The 13310-nt window shown below is 45.3% G+C and overlaps 10 non-coding genes across 10 annotated transcripts; all 10 read left to right on the top strand.

Moving 5' to 3' along the window:
* The first annotated feature begins 438 nt into the window (after window positions 1–438).
* Window positions 439–629, top strand: LOC141188227 (U2 spliceosomal RNA). The gene has a single exon (XR_012262340.1). It is a non-coding gene; the product is annotated as a U2 spliceosomal RNA (small nuclear RNA).
* Window positions 630–1750: 1121 nt separating this feature from the next.
* Window positions 1751–1941, top strand: LOC141188226 (U2 spliceosomal RNA). Its single transcript, XR_012262339.1, has one exon. It is a non-coding gene; the product is annotated as a U2 spliceosomal RNA (small nuclear RNA).
* Window positions 1942–3063: 1122 nt separating this feature from the next.
* LOC141188225 (U2 spliceosomal RNA) lies at window positions 3064–3254 on the top strand. Its single transcript, XR_012262338.1, has one exon. It is a non-coding gene; the product is annotated as a U2 spliceosomal RNA (small nuclear RNA).
* Window positions 3255–4373: 1119 nt separating this feature from the next.
* On the top strand, window positions 4374–4564 carry LOC141188223 (U2 spliceosomal RNA). The gene has a single exon (XR_012262337.1). It is a non-coding gene; the product is annotated as a U2 spliceosomal RNA (small nuclear RNA).
* A 1121-nt stretch (window positions 4565–5685) lies between these two features.
* LOC141188222 (U2 spliceosomal RNA) lies at window positions 5686–5876 on the top strand. Its single transcript, XR_012262336.1, has one exon. It is a non-coding gene; the product is annotated as a U2 spliceosomal RNA (small nuclear RNA).
* A 1121-nt stretch (window positions 5877–6997) lies between these two features.
* On the top strand, window positions 6998–7188 carry LOC141184618 (U2 spliceosomal RNA). Its single transcript, XR_012259356.1, has one exon. It is a non-coding gene; the product is annotated as a U2 spliceosomal RNA (small nuclear RNA).
* Window positions 7189–8308: 1120 nt separating this feature from the next.
* On the top strand, window positions 8309–8499 carry LOC141188220 (U2 spliceosomal RNA). Its single transcript, XR_012262334.1, has one exon. It is a non-coding gene; the product is annotated as a U2 spliceosomal RNA (small nuclear RNA).
* A 1120-nt stretch (window positions 8500–9619) lies between these two features.
* On the top strand, window positions 9620–9810 carry LOC141188219 (U2 spliceosomal RNA). The gene has a single exon (XR_012262333.1). It is a non-coding gene; the product is annotated as a U2 spliceosomal RNA (small nuclear RNA).
* A 1121-nt stretch (window positions 9811–10931) lies between these two features.
* Window positions 10932–11122, top strand: LOC141185502 (U2 spliceosomal RNA). Its single transcript, XR_012260159.1, has one exon. It is a non-coding gene; the product is annotated as a U2 spliceosomal RNA (small nuclear RNA).
* Window positions 11123–12240: 1118 nt separating this feature from the next.
* On the top strand, window positions 12241–12431 carry LOC141185043 (U2 spliceosomal RNA). The gene has a single exon (XR_012259742.1). It is a non-coding gene; the product is annotated as a U2 spliceosomal RNA (small nuclear RNA).
* Window positions 12432–13310: the final 879 nt, after the last annotated feature.

Here is a 13310-nt window from a genome sequence, read left to right as displayed (position 1 = left end):
TGGCAATGGAACGCTGGCTGCGCGTGTCATAATAGGCTCTGAGCCTTTATATACCTGCGCACAGCAGCAGCCACCTTCAGTCTGCTGCTGGACAGCCAGCAGCAGCAGCAGCAGGAGAGGTAATTAATCAGCAACCCTCCTGCTAAGGGTAGACAGCTGCTCGTTCCACCCCCCCCCCGCCTTAATTGGTTCTCCTCCCTTCCAACGGTGTTGAGGCGGGTGGGAACAGCCGGGGGTTGAGGGTACTGTGCTAAAAGAGGTGGAGTTATGCAGATCTAAAACGCGTGGATTGCAGCAGCAGCAAGCCGAAAAGTGCAGGCATGTGAGGGATCTAGAGGTTGACAGCATGTCTTCTTAACGGGAGTCCAGGTGGCCATCTCCACAAATGGACTTTTCAGAATCCTTGGGTGGCACCGTAGTCGGAAACCAATTCTGGTTATCGCTTCTCGGCCTTTTGGCTAAGATCAAGTGTAGTATCTGTTCTTATCAGTTTAATATCTGATACGTCCCCTATCTGGGGACCATATATTAAATGGATTTTTAGAACAGGGAGATGGAAAAAGAGCTTGCTCTGTCCACTCCACGCATTGACCTGGTATTGCAGTATCTCCAGGACCGGTGCACCCCTTCTTTAATGCAGTTTCTAAAATCAGAAAGAATTGAATTCAATGCTTTTTGTTCATTTTGCTTGTTTGTCGGATTTTGGGATGGACTCTTTGGCTTTGCTTTTCTTCTCCTCATTGGATTTTTCATGTTAAAAGTTGCAGAAGCCAGATGACAAGCTCATTTTGGTTCAACTTCAGCAACTGTGCATTGCATTGCCATGTAATGTAATGTAATGTAATGCAATGCTATCTATCTAGCTCTCCCTCTATACTTCCTTTTGGATAAACAGACATATTAGGCAAGCATTTTGGAGCTTTCACCTAAATAACTACAGGTGGTGAGATAAGCTGCACAATATAATTGACCTTTCAGTATATTGTTGCACACACACCATCTATTTAGCAAATGCCCTTGTTATCAACAGCAGCCTTTTAAACTCACCTGAGCTAACAGGTATGTGAGCTGGTTACTCTGCTGCGCTTAAAATTTCTTTTTTGGTTTGCTACAATGCCTTTTCTGAAACGTTGTCTCCCTCTGCTGGAACACTTCTTTCATTTAATGCCTGCAGACTATAAAAGAGAAACCAACCCAAAAAGTTTGGTTGATTAGTCTGTGGCATTCTTTTAAACTGTTGCTTATGGCGGTCTCTGTGAGCTTCTCAGTGACATTCAGCCATCCAGGTATCCCGCCTGCAGTAGACGGAATGTGGCAATGGAACGCTGGCTGCGCGTGTCATAATAGGCTCTGAGCCTTTATATACCTGCGCACAGCAGCAGCCACCTTCAGTCTGCTGCTGGACAGCCAGCAGCAGCAGCAGCAGGAGAGGTAATTAATCAGCAACCCTCCTGCTAAGGGTAGACAGCTGCTCGTTCCACCCCCCCCCCGCCTTAATTGGTTCTCCTCCCTTCCAACGGTGCTGAGGCGGGTGGGAACAGCCGGGGGTTGAGGGTACTGTGCTAAAAGAGGTGGAGTTATGCAGATCTAAAACGCGTGGATTGCAGCAGCAGCAAGCCGAAAAGTGCAGGCATGTGAGGGATCTAGAGGTTGACAGCATGTCTTCTTAACGGGAGTCCAGGTGGCCATCTCCACAAATGGACTTTTCAGAATCCTTGGGTGGCACCGTAGTCGGAAACCAATTCTGGTTATCGCTTCTCGGCCTTTTGGCTAAGATCAAGTGTAGTATCTGTTCTTATCAGTTTAATATCTGATACGTCCCCTATCTGGGGACCATATATTAAATGGATTTTTAGAACAGGGAGATGGAAAAAGAGCTTGCTCTGTCCACTCCACGCATTGACCTGGTATTGCAGTATCTCCAGGACCGGTGCACCCCTTCTTTAATGCAGTTTCTAAAATCAGAAAGAATTGAATTCAATGCTTTTTGTTCATTTTGCTTGTTTGTCGGATTTTGGGATGGACTCTTTGGCTTTGCTTTTCTTCTCCTCATTGGATTTTTCATGTTAAAAGTTGCAGAAGCCAGATGACAAGCTCATTTTGGTTCAACTTCAGCAACTGTGCATTGCATTGCCATGTAATGTAATGTAATGCAATGCTATCTATCTAGCTCTCCCTCTATACTTCCTTTTGGATAAACAGACATATTAGGCAAGCATTTTGGAGCTTTCACCTAAATAACTACAGGTGGTGAGATAAGCTGCACAATATAATTGACCTTTCAGTATATTGTTGCACACACACCATCTATTTAGCAAATGCCCTTGTTATCAACAGCAGCCTTTTAAACTCACCTGAGCTAACAGGTATGTGAGCTGGTTACTCTGCTGCGCTTAAAATTTCTTTTTTGGTTTGCTACAATGCCTTTTCTGAAACGTTGTCTCCCTCTGCTGGAACACTGACTTCTTTCATTTAATGCCTGCAGACTATAAAAGAGAAACCAACCCAAAAAGTTTGGTTGATTAGTCTGTGGCATTCTTTTAAACTGTTGCTTATGGCGGTCTCTGTGAGCTTCTCAGTGACATTCAGCCATCCAGGTATCCCGCCTGCAGTAGACGGAATGTGGCAATGGAACGCTGGCTGCGCGTGTCATAATAGGCTCTGAGCCTTTATATACCTGCGCACAGCAGCAGCCACCTTCAGTCTGCTGCTGGACAGCCAGCAGCAGCAGCAGCAGGAGAGGTAATTAATCAGCAACCCTCCTGCTAAGGGTAGACAGCTGCTCGTTCCACCCCCCCCCCCCGCCTTAATTGGTTCTCCTCCCTTCCAACGGTGTTGAGGCGGGTGGGAACAGCCGGGGGTTGAGGGTACTGTGCTAAAAGAGGTGGAGTTATGCAGATCTAAAACGCGTGGATTGCAGCAGCAGCAAGCCGAAAAGTGCAGGCATGTGAGGGATCTAGAGGTTGACAGCATGTCTTCTTAACGGGAGTCCAGGTGGCCATCTCCACAAATGGACTTTTCAGAATCCTTGGGTGGCACCGTAGTCGGAAACCAATTCTGGTTATCGCTTCTCGGCCTTTTGGCTAAGATCAAGTGTAGTATCTGTTCTTATCAGTTTAATATCTGATACGTCCCCTATCTGGGGACCATATATTAAATGGATTTTTAGAACAGGGAGATGGAAAAAGAGCTTGCTCTGTCCACTCCACGCATTGACCTGGTATTGCAGTATCTCCAGGACCGGTGCACCCCTTCTTTAATGCAGTTTCTAAAATCAGAAAGAATTGAATTCAATGCTTTTTGTTCATTTTGCTTGTTTGTCGGATTTTGGGATGGACTCTTTGGCTTTGCTTTTCTTCTCCTCATTGGATTTTTCATGTTAAAAGTTGCAGAAGCCAGATGACAAGCTCATTTTGGTTCAACTTCAGCAACTGTGCATTGCATTGCCATGTAATGTAATGTAATGCAATGCTATCTATCTAGCTCTCCCTCTATACTTCCTTTTGGATAAACAGACATATTAGGCAAGCATTTTGGAGCTTTCACCTAAATAACTACAGGTGGTGAGATAAGCTGCACAATATAATTGACCTTTCAGTATATTGTTGCACACACACCATCTATTTAGCAAATGCCCTTGTTATCAACAGCAGCCTTTTAAACTCACCTGAGCTAACAGGTATGTGAGCTGGTTACTCTGCTGCGCTTAAAATTTCTTTTTTGGTTTGCTACAATGCCTTTTCTGAAACGTTGTCTCCCTCTGCTGGAACACTGACTTCTTTCATTTAATGCCTGCAGACTATAAAAGAGAAACCAACCCAAAAAGTTTGGTTGATTAGTCTGTGGCATTCTTTTAAACTGTTGCTTATGGCGGTCTCTGTGAGCTTCTCAGTGACATTCAGCCATCCAGGTATCCCGCCTGCAGTAGACGGAATGTGGCAATGGAACGCTGGCTGCGCGTGTCATAATAGGCTCTGAGCCTTTATATACCTGCGCACAGCAGCAGCCACCTTCAGTCTGCTGCTGGACAGCCAGCAGCAGCAGCAGCAGGAGAGGTAATTAATCAGCAACCCTCCTGCTAAGGGTAGACAGCTGCTCGTTCCACCCCCCCCCGCCTTAATTGGTTCTCCTCCCTTCCAACGGTGTTGAGGCGGGTGGGAACAGCCGGGGGTTGAGGGTACTGTGCTAAAAGAGGTGGAGTTATGCAGATCTAAAACGCGTGGATTGCAGCAGCAGCAAGCCGAAAAGTGCAGGCATGTGAGGGATCTAGAGGTTGACAGCATGTCTTCTTAACGGGAGTCCAGGTGGCCATCTCCACAAATGGACTTTTCAGAATCCTTGGGTGGCACCGTAGTCGGAAACCAATTCTGGTTATCGCTTCTCGGCCTTTTGGCTAAGATCAAGTGTAGTATCTGTTCTTATCAGTTTAATATCTGATACGTCCCCTATCTGGGGACCATATATTAAATGGATTTTTAGAACAGGGAGATGGAAAAAGAGCTTGCTCTGTCCACTCCACGCATTGACCTGGTATTGCAGTATCTCCAGGACCGGTGCACCCCTTCTTTAATGCAGTTTCTAAAATCAGAAAGAATTGAATTCAATGCTTTTTGTTCATTTTGCTTGTTTGTCGGATTTTGGGATGGACTCTTTGGCTTTGCTTTTCTTCTCCTCATTGGATTTTTCATGTTAAAAGTTGCAGAAGCCAGATGACAAGCTCATTTTGGTTCAACTTCAGCAACTGTGCATTGCATTGCCATGTAATGTAATGTAATGCAATGCTATCTATCTATCTCTCCCTCTATACTTCCTTTTGGATAAACAGACATATTAGGCAAGCATTTTGGAGCTTTCACCTAAATAACTACAGGTGGTGAGATAAGCTGCACAATATAATTGACCTTTCAGTATATTGTTGCACACACACCATCTATTTAGCAAATGCCCTTGTTATCAACAGCAGCCTTTTAAACTCACCTGAGCTAACAGGTATGTGAGCTGGTTACTCTGCTGCGCTTAAAATTTCTTTTTTGGTTTGCTACAATGCCTTTTCTGAAACGTTGTCTCCCTCTGCTGGAACACTGACTTCTTTCATTTAATGCCTGCAGACTATAAAAGAGAAACCAACCCAAAAAGTTTGGTTGATTAGTCTGTGGCATTCTTTTAAACTGTTGCTTATGGCGGTCTCTGTGAGCTTCTCAGTGACATTCAGCCATCCAGGTATCCCGCCTGCAGTAGACGGAATGTGGCAATGGAACGCTGGCTGCGCGTGTCATAATAGGCTCTGAGCCTTTATATACCTGCGCACAGCAGCAGCCACCTTCAGTCTGCTGCTGGACAGCCAGCAGCAGCAGCAGCAGGAGAGGTAATTAATCAGCAACCCTCCTGCTAAGGGTAGACAGCTGCTCGTTCCACCCCCCCCCCCGCCTTAATTGGTTCTCCTCCCTTCCAACGGTGTTGAGGCGGGTGGGAACAGCCGGGGGATGAGGGTACTGTGCTAAAGGAGGTGGAGTTATGCAGATCTAAAACGCGTGGATTGCAGCAGCAGCAAGCCGAAAAGTGCAGGCATGTGAGGGATCTAGAGGTTGACAGCATGTCTTCTTAACGGGAGTCCAGGTGGCCATCTCCACAAATGGACTTTTCAGAATCCTTGGGTGGCACCGTAGTCGGAAACCAATTCTGGTTATCGCTTCTCGGCCTTTTGGCTAAGATCAAGTGTAGTATCTGTTCTTATCAGTTTAATATCTGATACGTCCCCTATCTGGGGACCATATATTAAATGGATTTTTAGAACAGGGAGATGGAAAAAGAGCTTGCTCTGTCCACTCCACGCATTGACCTGGTATTGCAGTATCTCCAGGACCGGTGCACCCCTTCTTTAATGCAGTTTCTAAAATCAGAAAGAATTGAATTCAATGCTTTTTGTTCATTTTGCTTGTTTGTCGGATTTTGGGATGGACTCTTTGGCTTTGCTTTTCTTCTCCTCATTGGATTTTTCATGTTAAAAGTTGCAGAAGCCAGATGACAAGCTCATTTTGGTTCAACTTCAGCAACTGTGCATTGCATTGCCATGTAATGTAATGTAATGCAATGCTATCTATCTAGCTCTCCCTCTATACTTCCTTTTGGATAAACAGACATATTAGGCAAGCATTTTGGAGCTTTCACCTAAATAACTACAGGTGGTGAGATAAGCTGCACAATATAATTGACCTTTCAGTATATTGTTGCACACACACCATCTATTTAGCAAATGCCCTTGTTATCAACAGCAGCCTTTTAAACTCACCTGAGCTAACAGGTATGTGAGCTGGTTACTCTGCTGCGCTTAAAATTTCTTTTTTGGTTTGCTACAATGCCTTTTCTGAAACGTTGTCTCCCTCTGCTGGAACACTGACTTCTTTCATTTAATGCCTGCAGACTATAAAAGAGAAACCAACCCAAAAAGTTTGGTTGATTAGTCTGTGGCATTCTTTTAAACTGTTGCTTATGGCGGTCTCTGTGAGCTTCTCAGTGACATTCAGCCATCCAGGTATCCCGCCTGCAGTAGACGGAATGTGGCAATGGAACGCTGGCTGCGCGTGTCATAATAGGCTCTGAGCCTTTATATACCTGCGCACAGCAGCAGCCACCTTCAGTCTGCTGCTGGACAGCCAGCAGCAGCAGCAGCAGGAGAGGTAATTAATCAGCAACCCTCCTGCTAAGGGTAGACAGCTGCTCGTTCCACCCCCCCCCCCGCCTTAATTGGTTCTCCTCCCTTCCAACGGTGTTGAGGCGGGTGGGAACAGCCGGGGGTTGAGGGTACTGTGCTAAAAGAGGTGGAGTTATGCAGATCTAAAACGCGTGGATTGCAGCAGCAGCAAGCCGAAAAGTGCAGGCATGTGAGGGATCTAGAGGTTGACAGCATGTCTTCTTAACGGGAGTCCAGGTGGCCATCTCCACAAATGGACTTTTCAGAATCCTTGGGTGGCACCGTAGTCGGAAACCAATTCTGGTTATCGCTTCTCGGCCTTTTGGCTAAGATCAAGTGTAGTATCTGTTCTTATCAGTTTAATATCTGATACGTCCCCTATCTGGGGACCATATATTAAATGGATTTTTAGAACAGGGAGATGGAAAAAGAGCTTGCTCTGTCCACTCCACGCTTTGACCTGGTATTGCAGTATCTCCAGGACCGGTGCACCCCTTCTTTAATGCAGTTTCTAAAATCAGAAAGAATTGAATTCAATGCTTTTTGTTCATTTTGCTTGTTTGTCGGATTTTGGGATGGACTCTTTGGCTTTGCTTTTCTTCTCCTCATTGGATTTTTCATGTTAAAAGTTGCAGAAGCCAGATGACAAGCTCATTTTGGTTCAACTTCAGCAACTGTGCATTGCATTGCCATGTAATGTAATGTAATGCAATGCTATCTATCTAGCTCTCCCTCTATACTTCCTTTTGGATAAACAGACATATTAGGCAAGCATTTTGGAGCTTTCACCTAAATAACTACAGGTGGTGAGATAAGCTGCACAATATAATTGACCTTTCAGTATATTGTTGCACACACACCATCTATTTAGCAAATGCCCTTGTTATCAACAGCAGCCTTTTAAACTCACCTGAGCTAACAGGTATGTGAGCTGGTTACTCTGCTGCGCTTAAAATTTCTTTTTTGGTTTGCTACAATGCCTTTTCTGAAACGTTGTCTCCCTCTGCTGGAACACTGACTTCTTTCATTTAATGCCTGCAGACTATAAAAGAGAAACCAACCCAAAAAGTTTGGTTGATTAGTCTGTGGCATTCTTTTAAACTGTTGCTTATGGCGGTCTCTGTGAGCTTCTCAGTGACATTCAGCCATCCAGGTATCCCGCCTGCAGTAGACGGAATGTGGCAATGGAACGCTGGCTGCGTGTGTCATAATAGGCTCTGAGCCTTTATATACCTGCGCACAGCAGCAGCCACCTTCAGTCTGCTGCTGGACAGCCAGCAGCAGCAGCAGCAGGAGAGGTAATTAATCAGCAACCCTCCTGCTAAGGGTAGACAGCTGCTCGTTCCACCCCCCCCCCGCCTTAATTGGTTCTCCTCCCTTCCAACGGTGTTGAGGCGGGTGGGAACAGCTGGGGGTTGAGGGTACTGTGCTAAAAGAGGTGGAGTTATGCAGATCTAAAACGCGTGGATTGCAGCAGCAGCAAGCCGAAAAGTGCAGGCATGTGAGGGATCTAGAGGTTGACAGCATGTCTTCTTAACGGGAGTCCAGGTGGCCATCTCCACAAATGGACTTTTCAGAATCCTTGGGTGGCACCGTAGTCGGAAACCAATTCTGGTTATCGCTTCTCGGCCTTTTGGCTAAGATCAAGTGTAGTATCTGTTCTTATCAGTTTAATATCTGATACGTCCCCTATCTGGGGACCATATATTAAATGGATTTTTAGAACAGGGAGATGGAAAAAGAGCTTGCTCTGTCCACTCCACGCATTGACCTGGTATTGCAGTATCTCCAGGACCGGTGCACCCCTTCTTTAATGCAGTTTCTAAAATCAGAAAGAATTGAATTCAATGCTTTTTGTTCATTTTGCTTGTTTGTCGGATTTTGGGATGGACTCTTTGGCTTTGCTTTTCTTCTCCTCATTGGATTTTTCATGTTAAAAGTTGCAGAAGCCAGATGACAAGCTCATTTTGGTTCAACTTCAGCAACTGTGCATTGCATTGCCATGTAATGTAATGTAATGCAATGCTATCTATCTAGCTCTCCCTCTATACTTCCTTTTGGATAAACAGACATATTAGGCAAGCATTTTGGAGCTTTCACCTAAATAACTACAGGTGGTGAGATAAGCTGCACAATATAATTGACCTTTCAGTATATTGTTGCACACACACCATCTATTTAGCAAATGCCCTTGTTATCAACAGCAGCCTTTTAAACTCACCTGAGCTAACAGGTATGTGAGCTGGTTACTCTGCTGCGCTTAAAATTTCTTTTTTGGTTTGCTACAATGCCTTTTCTGAAACGTTGTCTCCCTCTGCTGGAACACTGACTTCTTTCATTTAATGCCTGCAGACTATAAAAGAGAAACCAACCCAAAAAGTTTGGTTGATTAGTCTGTGGCATTCTTTTAAACTGTTGCTTATGGCGGTCTCTGTGAGCTTCTCAGTGACATTCAGCCATCCAGGTATCCCGCCTGCAGTAGACGGAATGTGGCAATGGAACGCTGGCTGCGCGTGTCATAATAGGCTCTGAGCCTTTATATACCTGCGCACAGCAGCAGCCACCTTCAGTCTGCTGCTGGACAGCCAGCAGCAGCAGCAGCAGGAGAGGTAATTAATCAGCAACCCTCCTGCTAAGGGTAGACAGCTGCTCGTTCCACCCCCCCCCCGCCTTAATTGGTTCTCCTCCCTTCCAACGGTGTTGAGGCGGGTGGGAACAGCCGGGGGTTGAGGGTACTGTGCTAAAAGAGGTGGAGTTATGCAGATCTAAAACGCGTGGATTGCAGCAGCAGCAAGCCGAAAAGTGCAGGCATGTGAGGGATCTAGAGGTTGACAGCATGTCTTCTTAACGGGAGTCCAGGTGGCCATCTCCACAAATGGACTTTTCAGAATCCTTGGGTGGCACCGTAGTCGGAAACCAATTCTGGTTATCGCTTCTCGGCCTTTTGGCTAAGATCAAGTGTAGTATCTGTTCTTATCAGTTTAATATCTGATACGTCCCCTATCTGGGGACCATATATTAAATGGATTTTTAGAACAGGGAGATGGAAAAAGAGCTTGCTCTGTCCACTCCACGCATTGACCTGGTATTGCAGTATCTCCAGGACCGGTGCACCCCTTCTTTAATGCAGTTTCTAAAATCAGAAAGAATTGAATTCAATGCTTTTTGTTCATTTTGCTTGTTTGTCGGATTTTGGGATGGACTCTTTGGCTTTGCTTTTCTTCTCCTCATTGGATTTTTCATGTTAAAAGTTGCAGAAGCCAGATGACAAGCTCATTTTGGTTCAACTTCAGCAACTGTGCATTGCATTGCCATGTAATGTAATGTAATGCAATGCTATCTATCTAGCTCTCCCTCTATACTTCCTTTTGGATAAACAGACATATTAGGCAAGCATTTTGGAGCTTTCACCTAAATAACTACAGGTGGTGAGATAAGCTGCACAATATAATTGACCTTTCAGTATATTGTTGCACACACACCATCTATTTAGCAAATGCCCTTGTTATCAACAGCAGCCTTTTAAACTCACCTGAGCTAACAGGTATGTGAGCTGGTTACTCTGCTGCGCTTAAAATTTCTTTTTTGGTTTGCTACAATGCCTTTTCTGAAACGTTGTCTCCCTCTGCTGGAACACTGACTTCTTTCATTTAATGCCTGCAGACTATAAAAGAGAAACCAACCCAAAAAGTTTGGTTGATTAGTCTGTGGCATTCTTTTAAACTGTTGCTTATGGCGGTCTCTGTGAGCTTCTCAGTGACATTCAGCCATCCAGGTATCCCGCCTGCAGTAGACGGAATGTGGCAATGGAACGCTGGCTGCGCGTGTCATAATAGGCTCTGAGCCTTTATATACCTGCGCACAGCAGCAGCCACCTTCAGTCTGCTGCTGGACAGCCAGCAGCAGCAGCAGCAGGAGAGGTAATTAATCAGCAACCCTCCTGCTAAGGGTAGACAGCTGCTCGTTCCACCCCCCCCCCCGCCTTAATTGGTTCTCCTCCCTTCCAACGGTGTTGAGGCGGGTGGGAACAGCCGGGGGTTGAGGGTACTGTGCTAAAAGAGGTGGAGTTATGCAGATCTAAAACGCGTGGATTGCAGCAGCAGCAAGCCGAAAAGTGCAGGCATGTGAGGGATCTAGAGGTTGACAGCATGTCTTCTTAACGGGAGTCCAGGTGGCCATCTCCACAAATGGACTTTTCAGAATCCTTGGGTGGCACCGTAGTCGGAAACCAATTCTGGTTATCGCTTCTCGGACTTTTGGCTAAGATCAAGTGTAGTATCTGTTCTTATCAGTTTAATATCTGATACGTCCCCTATCTGGGGACCATATATTAAATGGATTTTTAGAACAGGGAGATGGAAAAAGAGCTTGCTCTGTCCACTCCACGCATTGACCTGGTATTGCAGTATCTCCAGGACCGGTGCACCCCTTCTTTAATGCAGTTTCTAAAACCAGAAAGAATTGAATTCAATGCTTTTTGTTCATTTTGCTTGTTTGTCGGATTTTGGGATGGACTCTTTGGCTTTGCTTTTCTTCTCCTCATTGGATTTTTCATGTTAAAAGTTGCAGAAGCCAGATGACAAGCTCATTTTGGTTCAACTTCAGCAACTGTGCATTGCATTGCCATGTAATGTAATGCAATGCTATCTATCTAGCTCTCCCTCTATACTTCCTTTTGGATAAACAGACATATTAGGCAAGCATTTTGGAGCTTTCACCTAAATAACTACAGGTGGTGAGATAAGCTGCACAATATAATTGACCTTTCAGTATATTGTTGCACACACACCATCTATTTAGCAAATGCCCTTGTTATCAACAGCAGCCTTTTAAACTCACCTGAGCTAACAGGTATGTGAGCTGGTTACTCTGCTGCGCTTAAAATTTCTTTTTTGGTTTGCTACAATGCCTTTTCTGAAACGTTGTCTCCCTCTGCTGGAACACTGACTTCTTTCATTTAATGCCTGCAGACTATAAAAGAGAAACCAACCCAAAAAGTTTGGTTGATTAGTCTGTGGCATTCTTTTAAACTGTTGCTTATGGCGGTCTCTGTGAGCTTCTCAGTGACATTCAGCCATCCAGGTATCCCGCCTGCAGTAGACGGAATGTGGCAATGGAACGCTGGCTGCGCGTGTCATAATAGGCTCTGAGCCTTTATATACCTGCGCACAGCAGCAGCCACCTTCAGTCTGCTGCTGGACAGCCAGCAGCAGCAGCAGCAGGAGAGGTAATTAATCAGCAACCCTCCTGCTAAGGGTAGACAGCTGCTCGTTCTACACCCCCCCCCCCGCCTTAATTGGTTCATCTCCCTTCCAACGGTGTTGAGGCGGGTGGGAACAGCCGGGGGTAGAGGGTACTGTGCTAAAAGAGGTGGAGTTATGCAGATCTAAAACGCGTGGATTGCAGCAGCAGCAAGCCGAAAAGTGCAGGCATGTGAGGGATCTAGAGGTTGACAGCATGTCTTCTTAACGGGAGTCCAGGTGGCCATCTCCACAAATGGACTTTTCAGAATCCTTGGGTGGCACCGTAGTCGGAAACCAATTCTGGTTATCGCTTCTCGGCCTTTTGGCTAAGATCAAGTGTAGTATCTGTTCTTATCAGTTTAATATCTGATACGTCCCCTATCTGGGGACCATATATTAAATGGATTTTTAGAACAGGGAGATGGAAAAAGAGCTTGCTCTGTCCACTCCACGCATTGACCTGATATTGCAGTATCTCCAGGACCGGTGCACCCCTTCTTTAATGCAGTTTCTAAAATCAGAAAGAATTGAATTCAATGCTTTTTGTTCATTTTGTTTTTTTGTCGGATTTTGGGATGGACTCTTTGGCTTTGCTTTTCTTCTCCTCATTGGATTTTTCATGTTAAAAGTTGCAGAAGCCAGATGACAAGCTCATTTTGGTTCAACTTCAGCAACTGTGCATTGCATTGCCATGTAATGTAATGTAATGCAATGCTATCTATCTAGCTCTCCCTCTATACTTCCTTTTGGATAAACAGACATATTAGGCAAGCATTTTGGAGCTTTCACCTAAATAACTACAGGTGGTGAGATAAGCTGCACAATATAATTGACCTTTCAGTATATTGTTGCACACACACCATCTATTTAGCAAATGCCCTTGTTATCAACAGCAGCCTTTTAAACTCACCTGAGCTAACAGGTATGTGAGCTGGTTACTCTGCTGCGCTTAAAATTTCTTTTTTGGTTTGCTACAATGCCTTTTCTGAAACGTTGTCTCCCTCTGCTGGAACACTGACTTCTTTCATTTAATGCCTGCAGACTATAAAAGAGAAACCAACCCAAAAAGTTTGGTTGATTAGTCTGTGGCATTCTTTTAAACTGTTGCTTATGGCGGTCTCTGTGAGCTTCTCAGTGACATTCAGCCATCCAGGTATCCCGCCTGCAGTAGACGGAATGTGGCAATGGAACGCTGGCTGCGCGTGTCATAATAGGCTCTGAGCCTTTATATACCTGCGCACAGCAGCAGCCACTTTCAGTCTGCTGCTGGACAGCCAGCAGCAGCAGCAGCAGGAGAGGTAATTAATCAGCAACCCTCCTGCTAAGGGTAGACAGCTGCTCGTTCCACCCCCCCCCCCCCCCGCCTTAATTGGTTC

The sequence above is a fragment of the Phyllobates terribilis genome, unplaced genomic scaffold (assembly GCF_046119375.1).
Source record: "Phyllobates terribilis strain yellow unplaced genomic scaffold, ASM4611937v1 Scaffold_40__1_contigs__length_11209783, whole genome shotgun sequence".
Classification (NCBI taxonomy): Eukaryota; Metazoa; Chordata; class Amphibia; order Anura; family Dendrobatidae; genus Phyllobates; species Phyllobates terribilis.
Note: the sequence above shows the minus strand (reverse complement) of the source record. Positions and strands in the feature narration are given on the sequence as shown.